Source organism: Dioscorea cayenensis, chromosome 8, assembly GCF_009730915.1.
Source record: "Dioscorea cayenensis subsp. rotundata cultivar TDr96_F1 chromosome 8, TDr96_F1_v2_PseudoChromosome.rev07_lg8_w22 25.fasta, whole genome shotgun sequence".
NCBI lineage: Eukaryota > Viridiplantae > Streptophyta > Magnoliopsida > Dioscoreales > Dioscoreaceae > Dioscorea > Dioscorea cayenensis.
Window position 1 is genome coordinate 14,047,678 of NC_052478.1, and position 15,326 is coordinate 14,063,003.

The window sequence follows — 15,326 nt, forward strand, 5'->3', positions numbered from 1 at the left end:
ACTTTGCACTTTGTTTTGTTAGCTTTTCATTCATTCTATTTCATATCTTCTTTTCTATCATCGTTCTGATTTTGTTTTCTTTCTTTTGTTGCAGCTCCAGGTTATGACCCGAGTGAACCCCTCAATATTGATTGAAGGAGATCCCGAGCACGAACACACACTTAGAAGAAAAGGGAAAGAACTTGTGCAAGAACAATCTAATCTAGCTGATTTGGAATTAGAAGAATCTGAAAACATGGCAGAAAAAAATGAGCAACAGCGGACATTATCCGATTATGCCAAACCTTCAGTATTGGGGACACAATCGAGCATTGTGCGTCCCCCGATTACAGCTCAAAACTTTGAGCTGAAGCCGGCATTCATCCACATGTTGCAGCAATCTGCACAATTTAATGGTTTAGTTGATGAGGATCCAAACAGTCATATAGAGAACTTTCTCGAAGTGTGTGATATGCTGAAGATAAATGGAGTAACGGATGATGCTATCAAGTTGAGAGCATTCCCATTTTCTTTAAAAGGGAGAGCGAAGTAGTGGCTACCCTCATTACCTAGAGCATCAATTACCACATGGGAGAAGATGGTAGAAGATTTTCTTGGCCGTTATTTCCCTCCCAGAAAGTCTGCAAAGCTTAGGAATGAGATCTCATCCTTTGTACAATTGGAATTGGAGTCTCTATTTGAGATGTGGGAAAGGTTCAAGGAGCTCCTGAGAAACTGCCCGCAACACGGATTCCCGGAGTGGATGATTGTTCTGACCTTTTACAACGGTCTGAATCCAAGTAAAAGGCAACTCTTGGATGCAGCAGCATGAGGCACCTTAGGTGGTCGGTCAATTAATTGAAGAAATGGGGTTAAACAGCTACCAATGGAATGCCAGGGAGAAAAAAAGGGTGGCCGGTCTCCATGAGACATATGTAGTGACTTCGTTGGTGGCTCAAGTAGAATCATTGAGTAAGAAGTTAGATCTTCTAACTTCGAACAGAGTAGCAGCCGTGATTACTTGCACTGGGTATGGTGGAGGACATGCTCCCTAGGATTGCCCGATATCTATTGGTGATGCATCTTCAGTTGAGAACGTTAATTTTGTGGGTAATGGTGATAAGTGTCTAAATGTAGATGTTTTCATGTATATATCGTATTCACTTTGCATGTATTTTGTGAGGTTTAATGCCCGTTTTGCGCTTAATCATCTATTATTTGCTTTGTAGGGCATAAGGAAGCCATGGAGAACAAGAAGATATCATTTGGGCGAAAAGAGAAGAAAACAGGAATTTCATACTACCCCTATACTACCCAGTATGGGGGCCATATGCACTGTAGTAGCAGAATGATTTGGAGGGTCTGCCCAGATTTCCATACTACCCGGTATGGGGGCCGTATGGACCCCGTAAGGATTCGAATCTAGGGTTTTTGAGTGCTATACGACCCCCATACGACCCGTATGCCTTGGGGGGTATAAATACCCATTTTTAGGGCAGAACTAGAACCTTTTGTTAGACCTTTTTTTGGGCATATTTTGGGGAGACATTGGAGAGGTTTGTGGCGACCTTGGGGAGGAGAAGAAGGGCAAGGAAGCTAGAAGATCATCCAAGCCCAAGGTCCAAGACTCTCAAGGCAAGAAGGCAACATCATTCAAGGGGAGATCTACCACGATTTGAAGGAAGGAGACCCGCAGCTAGAGGAAGCATCATTGGGCACTCCTTTGGCGGGGAAAGCATCATTCGGCATATTCTTCACCTCCTCCTCCACCATTTCATCTAGGGAGTGTCATTTATGCTTTTGTTTCATGTCTTGCTTGTTTGTATTGCTTGTTGTAGGATGATGACACACTAGACCCCCAAGGCCACCGGGTGTTGGTGAACCTTGGGGGTTTTATCATGTATCTTGGATGATAACTTGTTAATTCCATGTTTGGGTAATTTTGAGATTTAATCCATTGTTTTCATGCAAAGTGCTACACTAAGGAGAAATCCGTAGCTCTTTTATGAGTGATGCATGTAGATGTGACTTGCTCACATGTATTAGATCATGAATGGATTAGAAGGGGATACTTGTATCATCACGCTGAGAAATCGGGTGTTTGGTAGCCCTCCATGTAGGTTTAATCTGAAGAAGAGTAGGTTTACTCCTAAGTGAGATTTCCAGGTACTTAATGCAATCGTAGGGATATAGATTTGGGAGAAATTCCTATCTATGTTCGTATGGGATTAGGGTTCAATCGCCGAGAAATTGGAGTTGTTCTAAACTTGGAATCTCATGGTCCATTTTACCCTTGCATCTTTAGATCATCATCCATGTTGCATGATAACCCCTCAAGGGGATCCACATCCATAGGGCTTTGCATTTCATTGATTCTCTTGCTTGCTTATTGCGTGTTCTCTTTAATTTGTTGGCAAATATCATTTTAGCTTTAATTACATTTAGTAGAGTAAAATTCATCGCTTGAGATCTTAGGCTAGATAATAGCTCAAGGAGTAATAGAAGATCCTTAGCCCCATGGAATACGATCCTCGTGTCTTCACACGAGGTATTACTTGGCGATCCCGTACACTTGCGGGGAAGTAATCAAATGGCATGAGGAATCAAGAAAATCCATACAGCAATACCTACAATTTGGGTTGAAAAAGTCATCCCAATTTCTTGTTGAGCAACCAAGGTGCACAAAAGGCCATATGGCCACCGTGTTTCTAACAACAACAAGGCCAAAATGTGGAAAATAGAGTTCCAGGTTTAGAGACCCGAATGACCGATTTGGAGAAGGCCTTGACTAGGTTTGTGCAATCGTCAAATACAAGGTTAGAATCAGTTGAGGCTACACTTCGCAACCATACCGGCTCCTTACATAATCTTGAAAATCAAGTGGGGCAGATTACGAAGTCCTTATCGGAAAGGGCACATGGATGTTTGCCGAGTAATACCGAGACCAACCCTATAGAGCATGTGAAGGTGATCACTTTGAGAACTGGTCATAAGATGAGGTCGACGGTAGGCTTCCGAGTGAGAAGCCAAATGAACACACACCCGAGATTATAGAGGTTGAAGAGAGAACAAGAAAAGAGAAGGAGGTGGCACCATCACCTTTTAAGCCAACGATCCCTTATCCCTCTAGATTGAAGAAGGACCAAGGAGATGAACAATAAAAGACGTTCCTTAGTTTGTTCAAGGAACTCCACATCAATATTCCTTTTGTTGAGTCATTGGCCCAAATGCCTAAGTATGCAAAATTCTTGAAAGACTTGTTAACCAATAAGAGGAAGTCGGAGGAGAGTGCTTTAGTGATCTTAGATGCGTCTTGCTCGGTGGTCTTGCAAAAGAACATGCTGAACAAGAAGAAAGACCCAGTAAGCTTCATCATTATGTGTAATATTGGCAATCTAGGGAAGAAATGGCATTGGCGGACTCAAGGGCTAGCATCAATGTCATGCCATACACCTTCTTTCAAAGGCTAGGCTTAGGCGAGCCTAGACCTACTCGGATAACTTTGCAACTAGCGGACCGAATAGCGAGACATCCAAGAGGCATCATCGGGAACGTGCTTGTCAAGGTGGACAAGTACATTTTTCCGGTTGACTTCGCAGTGCTAGACATCGATGAGGATGCAGATGTAGCCTTAATACCTGGTAGGCCGTTTTTGCGAACTTCTGAGGTATTGATTGACATGGACAGCAGAGAGCTAAGTTTGAGAGTTGGAGATGACAAGCTCACATACCGCCTTACTGAAGCCATGCTGCATTCTCTTGATTTCGATGATACTTTGTATTTTCTAGATGCTACAGATGAGATTGTTGTTGAATACATGCAGGTAATGTTCAACCCGGATCCATATGAAGGTTTGTTCGACCAAGAGGAGGATAATAAAGAGATTATGATGCTTGGTTCGACGGAAGAAGTACCATCTACCCCGGAGATCTTGAATTAGGTGCTCCGGAAGATGAAGAGGACTAGGAGACACCAGTGGAAATGCTCTAAGGCTGTTGGAGATGTGAGTGAAGCGAGCAAGCTGGTTGAACCATTGGTAGATGGTCCCAAGCCCGACAATTCACCCTCTACTCTCAAGAGATTTTGTTCATCATGTTTCCAAGCCATGGGTAAGAGGGTAACTTTCATCTATGAGCCCCCGTGAGGTAAGATAACGTACGTCAAGCTAAGTGACATTAAACAAGCGCTTCTTGGGAGGCAACCCAAGTGTTTACTGTTTTCTTAATTTTGTAGTTTAGTGTTTCTTGAAAAAATTGTTGAGTGTTGGTGTCTTGATCTTTTATATTTTTGCTATGATTTTATCATGGGTTTTCAAGTTCATCGTGTGTTTTCATTTGAATTTGGTGAAGTTTTGGTCATTTGAGCTATTTCTCAAGTTTTTTACTGGTATAAATTGCATATTGGGGCAGGCTCTGAGTGTGTAAACATGTTCAAAAATTTTTTGCATAGCCTGCAGAATTTTCTAAGGCATCCAGAGATAACACACGGGCGTGTGGAATTAACGCACGCCCGTGGTTTTGTATTGCGAGCTCATCCAGGGAAGGCACAGGGGCGTGGACTAGCCCCTATGAACGACCATGCAATCCTCACACGCCCGTGAGTAATTTCCACACAGGCGTGTGAAGTCCTGCAGAGATTGGTAGATTTTTCCTGAAAGCACACAGGGGCGTGGACTCGCCCCTGTGGGCGACCTTGTGAAAATCGCATGGGCATGGGTAATTTCCACACGCCCATGCGAATCTTTATAGAGGAGCTCTCTTCATCCTGAGAAGTCACAGGGGCATACGCTTGCCCCTGTGAGTTGGGCTTCTGAATGCCCACGCCCGTGCGGAACACTTAGCAATTTTTCTCGGATGTCCAAAGCAGCCACAAGGGCGTGTGGCTGACCCTGTGGATCAGACACATGGGCGTGGGTATTTCTCACATGGCTGTGTATTTACATTCAGAGGTAGTGATTGTTTTCTTGAGAGCACACAGGGGCGTGTACCTGCCCAGTGAAGCTTTCCTGTGGAGGTACACGGGCGTGTGTAATTTCTGCACGCCCGTGCTGATGTACCGAACTCCAAGAGGCACGAGTCCTTTTAAAAAGATTATCATTTCTCTTCACCCTAATATCCTCCAGTTGTCTGAGAGCACTTCCACATTGTTTCCCGACCTCATATCGCCAATTCGGAAGGATTTTGCTTGGTTTTCCGACCATTTTCCAAGCTTTCTGATAAGTGCTCGTGCGATACGAATGCGAAGCGTTCATTCCTTATGTTGAGCATTACTTTTCTTGGGTTTTTACACTAATATGTGTGTTTTTATGTTACTTTTATGCATGTAGGGTTGTGAGGCCCAGTATGAAGGAAATAGGGCAATGTGGATCATTATGCAGGTAGGGTTGTGAGGCCCAGTATAAAGGAAATAATGCACCGATTTTGTAGCAGAGCACTGTAGCAACACTGTAGCATATATTGTAGCAACACTGCTCACAGCCGGCTGAGAAACAAGAGAAACAGAGAATCTATATGGGCGTGTGGAAATTCCGCACGGGCGCATGGAGCATCCACGCCCGTGTAGTCGCCCGATTCCAGCCCTATTTTAAGCCAATTTAGCCCCGATTTTGGTATTTGTTTCTCCATCTTTTCACCAACTTGAGAGAGGGCTTCGGCTAGGGTTTCGAGGGGTATTGGCCAAGGTTTTGGAGAGGTTCTGTGGCTCTGACGTCGTCATTCCTTAGGAAGAAGGTTGGTGTGGGAGCTTCCGTCGAGGCGTATCCTATACCGGACGAGGGAATCCTTGGACGACGAGTAGAGGACTTTCTACAAGACCATCGACACAACTATCGAGGGGGTTTCTTTATGGATTCATTGCTTTTACATTCTATTTCTTTGATTGTACATAGCTCCATGGAGAGCTAAACCCCTTGTGGGTACTCGGGTATTGTGAACCCTAGGATGTATTTGTTTCTTTGAACCTCTTTATTATGCTTTCAATAAATTGATGTTTATTGTGAGTTCCAACCTTGAATGCTTGATTGTATGAACATTTCCCCTAGAGTGACACTAGGGTTGAGAGTTCTTGTTGGTAACCTTGTGAGTGAGTGACACACCACGAGCGTTAAACAAAGCTAGGTTGGAGAGGGTTGAGAGGGTGAGTCGAGAGGTACAGGAGCGTCCACTTTCCCTTTTGCCGTGATAGATTCTACCTCCGTTCCTCGAGTTCTCTGCGGCCTTAATAGAGTGAATGGTCTAAGGGATGAACTTCCACTAGGGCTTAGTTGCCCTTGCAACGGAGTGAAGCGTTGAGGTGATCTTAGTATTTAGGGCTCAATTGTGGTTAGGGACCTTCCACTTGGACCAAAGGGTTAGGTCTATAATTAGGAAGAGATTTATCACTTGGAACCCCTAGAGCTCATTGCAACTCTATGCGAGTGCGAGGTGTTGAGATTGTTCGATTTCTCCTCTGGGACATGTATAGAGTTAGGCATAGTTGACCTTAGATTTGGGACTATGTAATTAAGGATTTCTACGACTAACCATTGCATTGATTAGGAAGCATAATAGAGGGTTCTTGCAATTGAAACAATTATCCTAGGTGGGGCATTATCCGGGTACCCCATCTTTATCGATTGCCTTATCCCCTTCTTTACTTTTGCTCTCTTACTTGTTGCTTTTACCGTTGAGAATTGAATCAATGTCACAATCATTATCATTGATCGTTTACATAGCTAAGAATTGAATTAAGTATTTTTATTCCCTACTCCCCGTGGATTCGATACCCACTCACCCGGGATTATTACTTCGACAAACCCGTGTACTTATGGGATATACGCAAGGGACCTTGTCAATTTCTCATCTCCACTCGATGGTAAGCCCTATCTTTGATTTGCTTCGCAAATTTCACACGACCGTGTGGATTTCTACAACTATGTTTAATTAACTTGTTTGAACAATTCTCTTTCAATTTTTACAGACTATGGCACCCAGGTCAAAGAAGCAAACTGATAAGCAACCACGAGAGTCATCCCCTGAGTCCGAGGCATGAGATTCACTATCCCTGAGCATTAGGCTCATTTTGAGCTTCTGTCAAGACTTCAGTTCGGACAGACTCGGTTGTTGGACACGAGTATATTGAGAGAATTGCAGCAGGGAAATGAGTTCGCTGATGAGATCGAGGCTCTTGTTTCAGTTGGTGGTTAGAGCCAGTTCTTGTCGATTAGAGAGCCAGCCATTCGGGAGCTTATACTGGAGGTTTTGTAGTCATTTGAGTTCGACAGATCCTATGCGAGATTCAGCGACCTCGACATTGTTCAGTTCAAATCACTTGGACATCACTATAGTCTGAGTATCACTCAGTTTTCAGTTCATCTCGGCTTGTACGAGGAGGTATTTAGAGACACTGAGGAGTACTCTCAGTTATTGACCGACTATCCTGGATCCCTGACCCCACAGAAACCGTACAGAGCATTATGTGGTTAGGGCCAGTATGAGCCGGGGGTGTCCAAGGCTACGTGCCTTTCTCGACCTGTGTACTGATATCTACATACCATCATGAGCAGGTCAGTGAATGGCTGTGGTGATAGCACTGGCATTCTGAGCCGGCAGGAGCTTCTGTACTTATATTCGATGATGCCGCGCATACCGATCCATCTAGGGCACATCGTTGCTGAGTACATTCGACATCTGGGTCAGTATGCCAGATTGGGAGCGATCTTCTCATGTCCATACTGATAAGTGCTTGTGCGATAAGAATATGAAGTGTTATTTCCTTGTGTTGAGCATTACTTTTCTACGGTTTTAACACTAATATGTGTGTAGTTATGTTACTTTCATGCAGGTAGGATTGTGAGGCCGAATATGAAAGAAAGAAGCCAATGTGGGTCGTAAATGCACCAATTTGGAGGAAATCTTGCTAAGGTTCAAACGCGAAGACATAGGTCGTGTTCGAGATGCGGGAATGTGTGCCAACCTCCTCGTATTCAAATTAGTAAAACCATTTGGAGGGGCACAAGGGCAGTCACATTCAAGCATTTCGACTTGTGCATATAGAACAAGATCTCCACCAACGTGTCTGTTATTGAAGAAACAAAGAGATCCATGACATAAATGTGTGCCCGTTTGTGTTACCTCGATAACAGCATGGACTTGGGAGTATTTCGGGCCTATATTGTAGTAGGGTACTATAGAAAACTATAGCAAGAATACTGTACCAGCACTGTTCACAGCCGACCGAGAAAACAAGAAAACAAAGAATCCAAACGGGCATGTGGAATTTCCACACGTCCGTATGAAAAATCCATAGGGGCGCTCACACGGGAGTGTGGATTCCCGATTCCAGCCCTTTAAAAGCAGATTTTAGCCACGATTTTAGCATCTTTTTCTACATCTTTTTCCCAACTTGAGAGAGGGTTGCGGCTAGGGTTTTGAGAGGTATTGGCTAGGGCTTTAGAGAGGTTCTACAGCTCCGACATCGTGCGCCGTTTAGAAAAAGGTTAGTGGGAGAGCTTTCGTCAACACCGATCATGCGAGGTGTATCCTAGGTAGGACAAAGGGGACCCTTGCGACGAGTAGAGGACAGACCATAAGACCATCACCACGATTAACAAGGGGATTTTCTATGGATGCTTTATTTTTACATTCCATTTCATTGATTGTATCTAGCTCCATGGAGAGCTAAACCACTAGTGGGTACTTGGGTATTTGTGAACCCTAGGTTGTATTCGTTTCATTGAATCTCTTTATTATGCTTTCAATTAATTGATGTTTATTGTGAGTTCCAATCTTGTATGCTTTATTGTATGAATACTCCCCTAGAGTGACACTAGGGTTGAGAGTTCTTCTTCGATACTCTTGTCAGTGAGTGACACACCATGAGAGTTAGATAAAGCTAAATTAGAGAGGATTGAGAGGGTGAGTTGAGAGGTAGCGGAGCGTCCCCTTTCCCCTCCGGTATGATCTATCTTACCTCCACGTTCCAAGAGTTCTATGCGGCCATAGTAGAGTGAATGTGCTAAGGGATGACCTTCCGCAGGGGCTTAGTTACGAGTGCAACCGAGTAAAACGTTGAAGTGATTTTAGCATCTAGGGCTTAATTGTGGCTAGGGATCTTTCACCTGGACCAAAGGGTTAGGTATATACATAGGAATAGGGTATATCATTTGGAATACCTAGAGCTCATTGCAATTCTATACGAGTGTGAGGTATTAAGATTATTCGATTTCTTCTCCAGGACATGAATAGAGTTAGGCATGGTTGACCTTAGATATGGGACTATGCAATTAAGGATTTCCATGACTCATTATTGCATTAATTAGGAAGCATAATAGAGGTTTCTTGCACTTGAAATGATTGTCTTAGGCAGAACAATACCCAGGTAACCCATCTTCATCGATTGCCTTACCTTCTCCTTTACTTGTGCTCTCTTTCTTGTTGTTTTTACTCTTGAGAATTGAATCTTGTCACTCATATCACTATTAATGTTCCACATTAGTTATGAAACAATTTAAGTATCTTTCTTCACTACTCTCTGTGGATATGATAACCATTCATCTGGGATTATTACTTCGACACCTGTGCACTTACGGTGTACACGCATATTCGGACATGTCACATACATTATGAGATTAGCTCTGGGTATGGGTCTCCTTGTGTTGAGCATTACTTTTCTCGGGTTTTAACGGTAATATGTGTGTAGTTATGTTACTTTCATGTAGGTAGGGTTGGGAGGCCGAATATGAAAGAAAGAAGCCAATGTGGGTCGTAAATGCACCAATTTGGAGGAAATCTTGCTAAGGTTCCAACGCAAAGACATAGGTTGGGTTCGAGATGCGGGAATGTGTGTCAACCTCCTCATATTCAAGTTAGTATAACCATTTGGAGGGCACAAGGCAGTCACATTCAATCATTCTGACTTGTGCATATAGAACAAGATCTCCACAAGTGTGTCCATTATTGAAGAAACAAAGCGATCCACGATGTAAACGTCTGCTCGTTTGCGTTACCTCGATGAAAGCATGGATTCGGGAGTATTTCGGGCCGGTATTGCAGTAGGGTACTGTAGAAAATTGTTGCAAAAATACTGTACCAACACTGTTCACAACCGCCCGAGAAAACAGGAAAACAGAGAATCCACACAGGCGTGTGGAATTTCCACACGCCCGTGTGAAAAATCCACAGTGGCGCTCACACGGGAGTTTGGATTCTTGATTCCAGCCCTTTAAAAGCCGATTTCAGCCCCAATTTCAGCATTCTTTTCTTCATCATTTCCCCAACTTGAGAGAGGGCTGTGGCTAGGGTTTTGCGAGGTTCTACGGCTCTGATATTGCGTGCCGTTTGGAAGAAGGTTAGTGGGAGAGCTTTCATCGGCACCAATCCGGCGAGGTGTATCCTAGGCCGGACAAAGCAACCCTTGCGACTAGTAGAGGACAGTCCATAAGACCATCGCCATGATTAACAAGGGGGTTTTCTATGGATGCTTTATTTTTACATTCGATTTTATTGATTGTATCTAGCTCCATAGAGAGCTAAACCACTAGTGGGTACTTGGGTATTTGTGAACCCTAGGTTGTATTGGTTTCATTGAATCTCTTTATTATGCTTTCATTTAATTGATGTTTATTGTGAGTTCCAATCTTGTATGCTTGATTGTATGAATACTCCCCTAGAGTGACACTAGGGTTGAGAGTTCTTCTTGGATACTCTTGTGAGTGAGTGACACACCATGAGAGTTAGACAAAGCTAAATTAGAAAGGATCGAGAGGGTAAGTCGAGAGTTAGCGGAGCGTCCCCTTTCCCCTCCAGTATGATCTATCTTACCTCCACGTTCCAAGAGTTCTATGCGGCCATAGTAGAGTGAATCGGCTATGGGATGACCTTCCGCTGGGGCTTAGTTACGAGTGCAACGAAGTAAAGCGTTGAAGTGATTTTAGCATCTAGGGCTTAATTATGGCTAGGGATCTTTCACCTGAACCAAAGGGTTAGGTCTATACATAGGAATAGGGTTTATCATTTGGAATCCCTAGAGCTCATTGCAATTCTATACGAGTGTGAGGTGTTGAGATTGTTTGATTTCTCTTCTAGGATATATATAGAGTTAGGCATGGTTGACCTTAGATCTGGGACTATGCAATTAAGGATTTCCATGACTCATTATTGCATGAATTTGGAAGCATAATATAGGTTTCTTGCACTGGAAATGATTGTCCTAGGCAGAATAATACCCGGGTACCCCATCTTCATTGATTATCTCATCTTCTACTTTGCTTGTGCTCTCGTTCTTGTTGTTTTTACGCTTGAGAATTGAATCTTGTCACACATATCACTATTCATCTTCCACATTAGGTAAGAAACAATTTAATTGTCTTTATTCCCTACTCTCTATGGATACGATACCCACTCCTCTAGGATTATTACTTCGACACCTGTGCACTTGCGGTGTATACGCATATTCGGACGTGTCACATACATTATAAGATTAGCTCTGGGCATGGGTCTCTTAGGCGTGATTCGTGGGGCCGAGAAGACGAGTATACCTGCGCCCCTGACCCTGGAGACGATCATGCCGAGGCATGGTCTGTAGGTTTCAGACAGAGGTTTATGCTATGGTTCTACCGGTCCCAGAGATAGCCGAGGAGGAGGAAGATGATGCCGAGGCTTCCTAGCCTGCCCCCGAGCCTCAGTCAGCACCTATGGAGACCAAGGCACCTCCTGTGACACAGGACCCACCCCCTGTGTGCTTGTTTTCACCATCTCGAGCTCAGGATCACTTTGAGAGGCTTCAGAGCGTTGTGGGAGTGATACGGATAGAGGTAGCAGAGGCCCGAGCAGAGATTGTCGATATTAAGGCTGCGCAGGCCACACAATATACGGACTTTATGACATGTTTTGACACATTACAGCAGATCTTAGAGTGAGACATCGGCTCATCATTTTTCCTGTGACCGAGGACTCCTCAAGCTTCCTCTGTTTCTCTGGCACCTCCATCCCCTATTATGGCACTAGATGACCCACCATGTACTTAATCACCAACAGCAGCAGCAGAGCCAGAGCACGACATCGACACTTGATTTTATTTTCTTCGTCTTTTACTTCCGCATTTAATTTTGGACTTGTATACTCAGAAAGGACTTTTCTTCTGAGTTTATTTTCATTTTGTATCTCGAGTTGTATTCATTATCTTATTTTTTATATACTCGAGTTATGTTTGTTTTTATTGAGCTTCACTGAACCCCCTCGTGTATGCATGCAGATGGTCTTGTCATCATGGGAATTGAGACTTTGTCATGGGCACAGCCAAGGTGTTTCGGCACTTGGCCGTGTGAGCTTCACAACTCATTGGAACAACACCCCAAAGGACTTAGCTCCATCAAATGCAACACTAGGAGTCAGGGGAATATTGTTTTGATTGCTTCTCCCATATCCGAATTTAATTGATTTACATGATGAATGAACTTGCATGTGTACATTGGGGACAATGGACAACTTAAGTGTGTGTGTGTTGGGGGGGGGTGGGAGTTTCATAGTGCACGCATCTCTTTTATACTAGTTTTGATTGATATACATGCTCACATAGCCAATGGCGATTCACCTTAGTTGCATTGATTGTATTCTTGAGTTTAGGAGAATTTTTAACATTGAATGTTTTCATGCTCTAGTTTTTGCATAAATTTCTAGGAATTTTTGCCCGATTGACACTTGTTGCACTACTCACTCTTTGAACTCTTTTGGAAACTTATGTTTCATGTATAAGGGACTAGTTTTAGTTGTTTCTTGTGTTAACTCTGAAAAAAATATAGAAAAAATGAAAATAAGGAACAAAATAGTTTTATTGTTTATTTGTGGTTGTTGGATGGAAAGAGCTACCACATATGAAGTCTGAAGCTACTCTCATAAGTCGGATACTAGTTATGCCCTAATGAGAGAAAGAGCTATCTCATAGGATGAGTGAAAGCTACCACTCCGGTAGAAAGAGCTACCACCTCGAAAGTGTGAAAGCCACCTTAGCGGCCGCTTGGGAAAGGGTTACCTTAGAGGATGTGTGAAGCTACTACCACCGTTGGAAAATTTTGTTTGTAGATAAATAAGTTTCTTGTCCTTAGAGCATTGAGGAGTATACTTTTGGGTTGTTTGGAGTAAGTACACACACTTACACGATTTCGGGTTTGTCGTTCTTTTTTATTCAAGTTTTTAGCTAGAACATTGATTTTCGTATTTAGTGTTGAAATTTCCCTTACTTGTAGAATGCTTTCTTTATATGATTTGATGAACCTAAGGTGAAGCACTTCCAATATTTCCTTCATCTATGCTTTAATGTTTTAATTTTTGCTTGAGGACAAGCAAAAGCTTAAGTGTGGGGGAGTTTGATAACTGCTTGTATGATAAGAATACGAAGTATTCTTTCCTTGTGTTGAGCATTACTTTTCTTGGGTTTTAACACTAATATGTGTGTATTTATGTTACTTTCATGCAGGTAGGGTTGTGAGACCGATTATGAGAGAAAGAAGCCAATGTGGGTCGTAATGCACCAATTTGGAGGAAATCTTGCTAAGGTTCAAATGCAAAGACATAGGTCGGGTTCGAGATGCTGGAATGTATGCCAACCTCCTCATATTCGAGTTAGCACAACTATTTTAGGGGCCCAAGGGCAGTCACATTCAAGCATTCTGACTTGTGCATATAGAACAAGATCTCCACCAACATGTCTGTTATTGAAGAAGCAAAGCGATCCACGATGTAAACGTGTGCCCATTTGCGTTACCTCGAAGAAAGCATAGATTCGGGAGTATTTCGGGAAGATACTGTAGTAGGGTACTGTAGCAAAAACTGTAGCAAGAATACTAGAGTAGCACTTTTCAAACCCGGCTGAGAAAATAGGAAAACAGAGAATCCACACGGGTGTGTAGAAATTCCACACGCCCGTGTGAAAATCCACAGGGGTGCTCACACGGGCGTGTGGATTCCCGATTCCAGTCCTTTAAAAGCCAATTTCAGCCCCGATTTCAGCATTCTTTTCTCCATCTTTCCCCCAACTTAAGAGAGGGCGGTAGCTAGGGTTTTGAGAGGTATTGGCTAGGGTTTTAGAGAGGTTCTATGGCTCTGACATTGTGCACCATTTGGAAGAAGGTTATTGAGAGAGCTTTCGTCCGCAACGATCCGGAGAGGTGTATCCTAGGCCGGACAAAGGGCCCTTGCAATGAGTAGAGGACACTCCACAAGACCATTGCCATGACTATTGAGGGAGTTTTCTATGGATTTTATGCTTTTACATTCGATTTCTTTGATTGTATCTAGCTCCATGGAGAGCTAAACCACCTAGTGGGTACGTGGGTATTTGTGAACCCTAGGATGTATTCGTTTCATTGAATATCTTTATTACAATTTCAATTAATTGATGTTTATTGTGAGTTTCAACCATGAATGCTTCACTGTATGAAATCTCCCCTAGAGTGACACTAGGGTTGAGAGTTCTTGATTGGTAACCTTGTGAGTGAGTGACACACCATGAGCGTTAGACAAAGCTAGGTTGGAGAGAGTTGAGAGGGTGAGTTGAGAGGTAGCAGAGCGTCCCCTTTCCTCTCCGGTGTGATTTATTCTACCTCGGCTTCCTGGGGCTCTTTGAGGCCATAGTAGAGTGAATGGTCTAAGGGATGACCTTCCGATGGGGAGTGGTTGCGAGTGTAATGGAGTGAAGCGTAGAAGTGATCTTAGCATCTAGGGCTTAATTGTGGCTAGGGACCTTCCACCTGGACTAAAGGGTTAGGTCTACATTTAGAAAGAGGATTTATCACTTGGAATTCCTAGAGCTCATTGCAATTCTATACGAGTGCGAAGTGTTGAGATTATTCGATTTCTCCTCCGGGACATGTATAGAGTTAGACATGGTTGACCTTAGATTTGGGACTATATAATTAAGGATTTTCATGACTCACTATTGCATTAATTAGGAAGCATAATAGAGGTTTCTTGCACTTGAAATGATTATCCTAGGCGGAACAATATCTGGGTACCCCATCTTTATCGATTGCCTTACCTTCTCCTTTACTTGTGCTCTCTTTCTTGTTGTTTTTAATTTTGAAAATTGAATCTTGTCACACATATCACTATTTACTTTTCACAATAGTTGAGAAACAAATTAAGTGTTTTTATTCCCTATTCCCTGTGGATACGATACCCACTCACATGGGATTATTAGTTCAACACCCGTGCACTTGCAGTTTACATGCATATTCGGACGTGTCACTTGTATATGTACATTGAGGGCAATGTACATCTTAAGTGTGGAGCGGAGTTCACATTACACATGTTCTATACTTATGCATTGCTTGTGTATGCTCACGTAGCCAATGGTGGTTCACCTTAGTTGCA

General features: G+C 43.1%; 1 non-coding gene across 1 annotated transcript; it reads right to left on the reverse strand.

The window, feature by feature from the left end:
• Window positions 1–625: 625 nt before the first annotated feature.
• On the reverse strand, window positions 626–732 carry LOC120267994. The gene has a single exon (XR_005538665.1). It is a non-coding gene; the product is annotated as a small nucleolar RNA R71 (small nucleolar RNA).
• Between the last annotated feature and the right edge of the window lie 14,594 nt (window positions 733–15,326).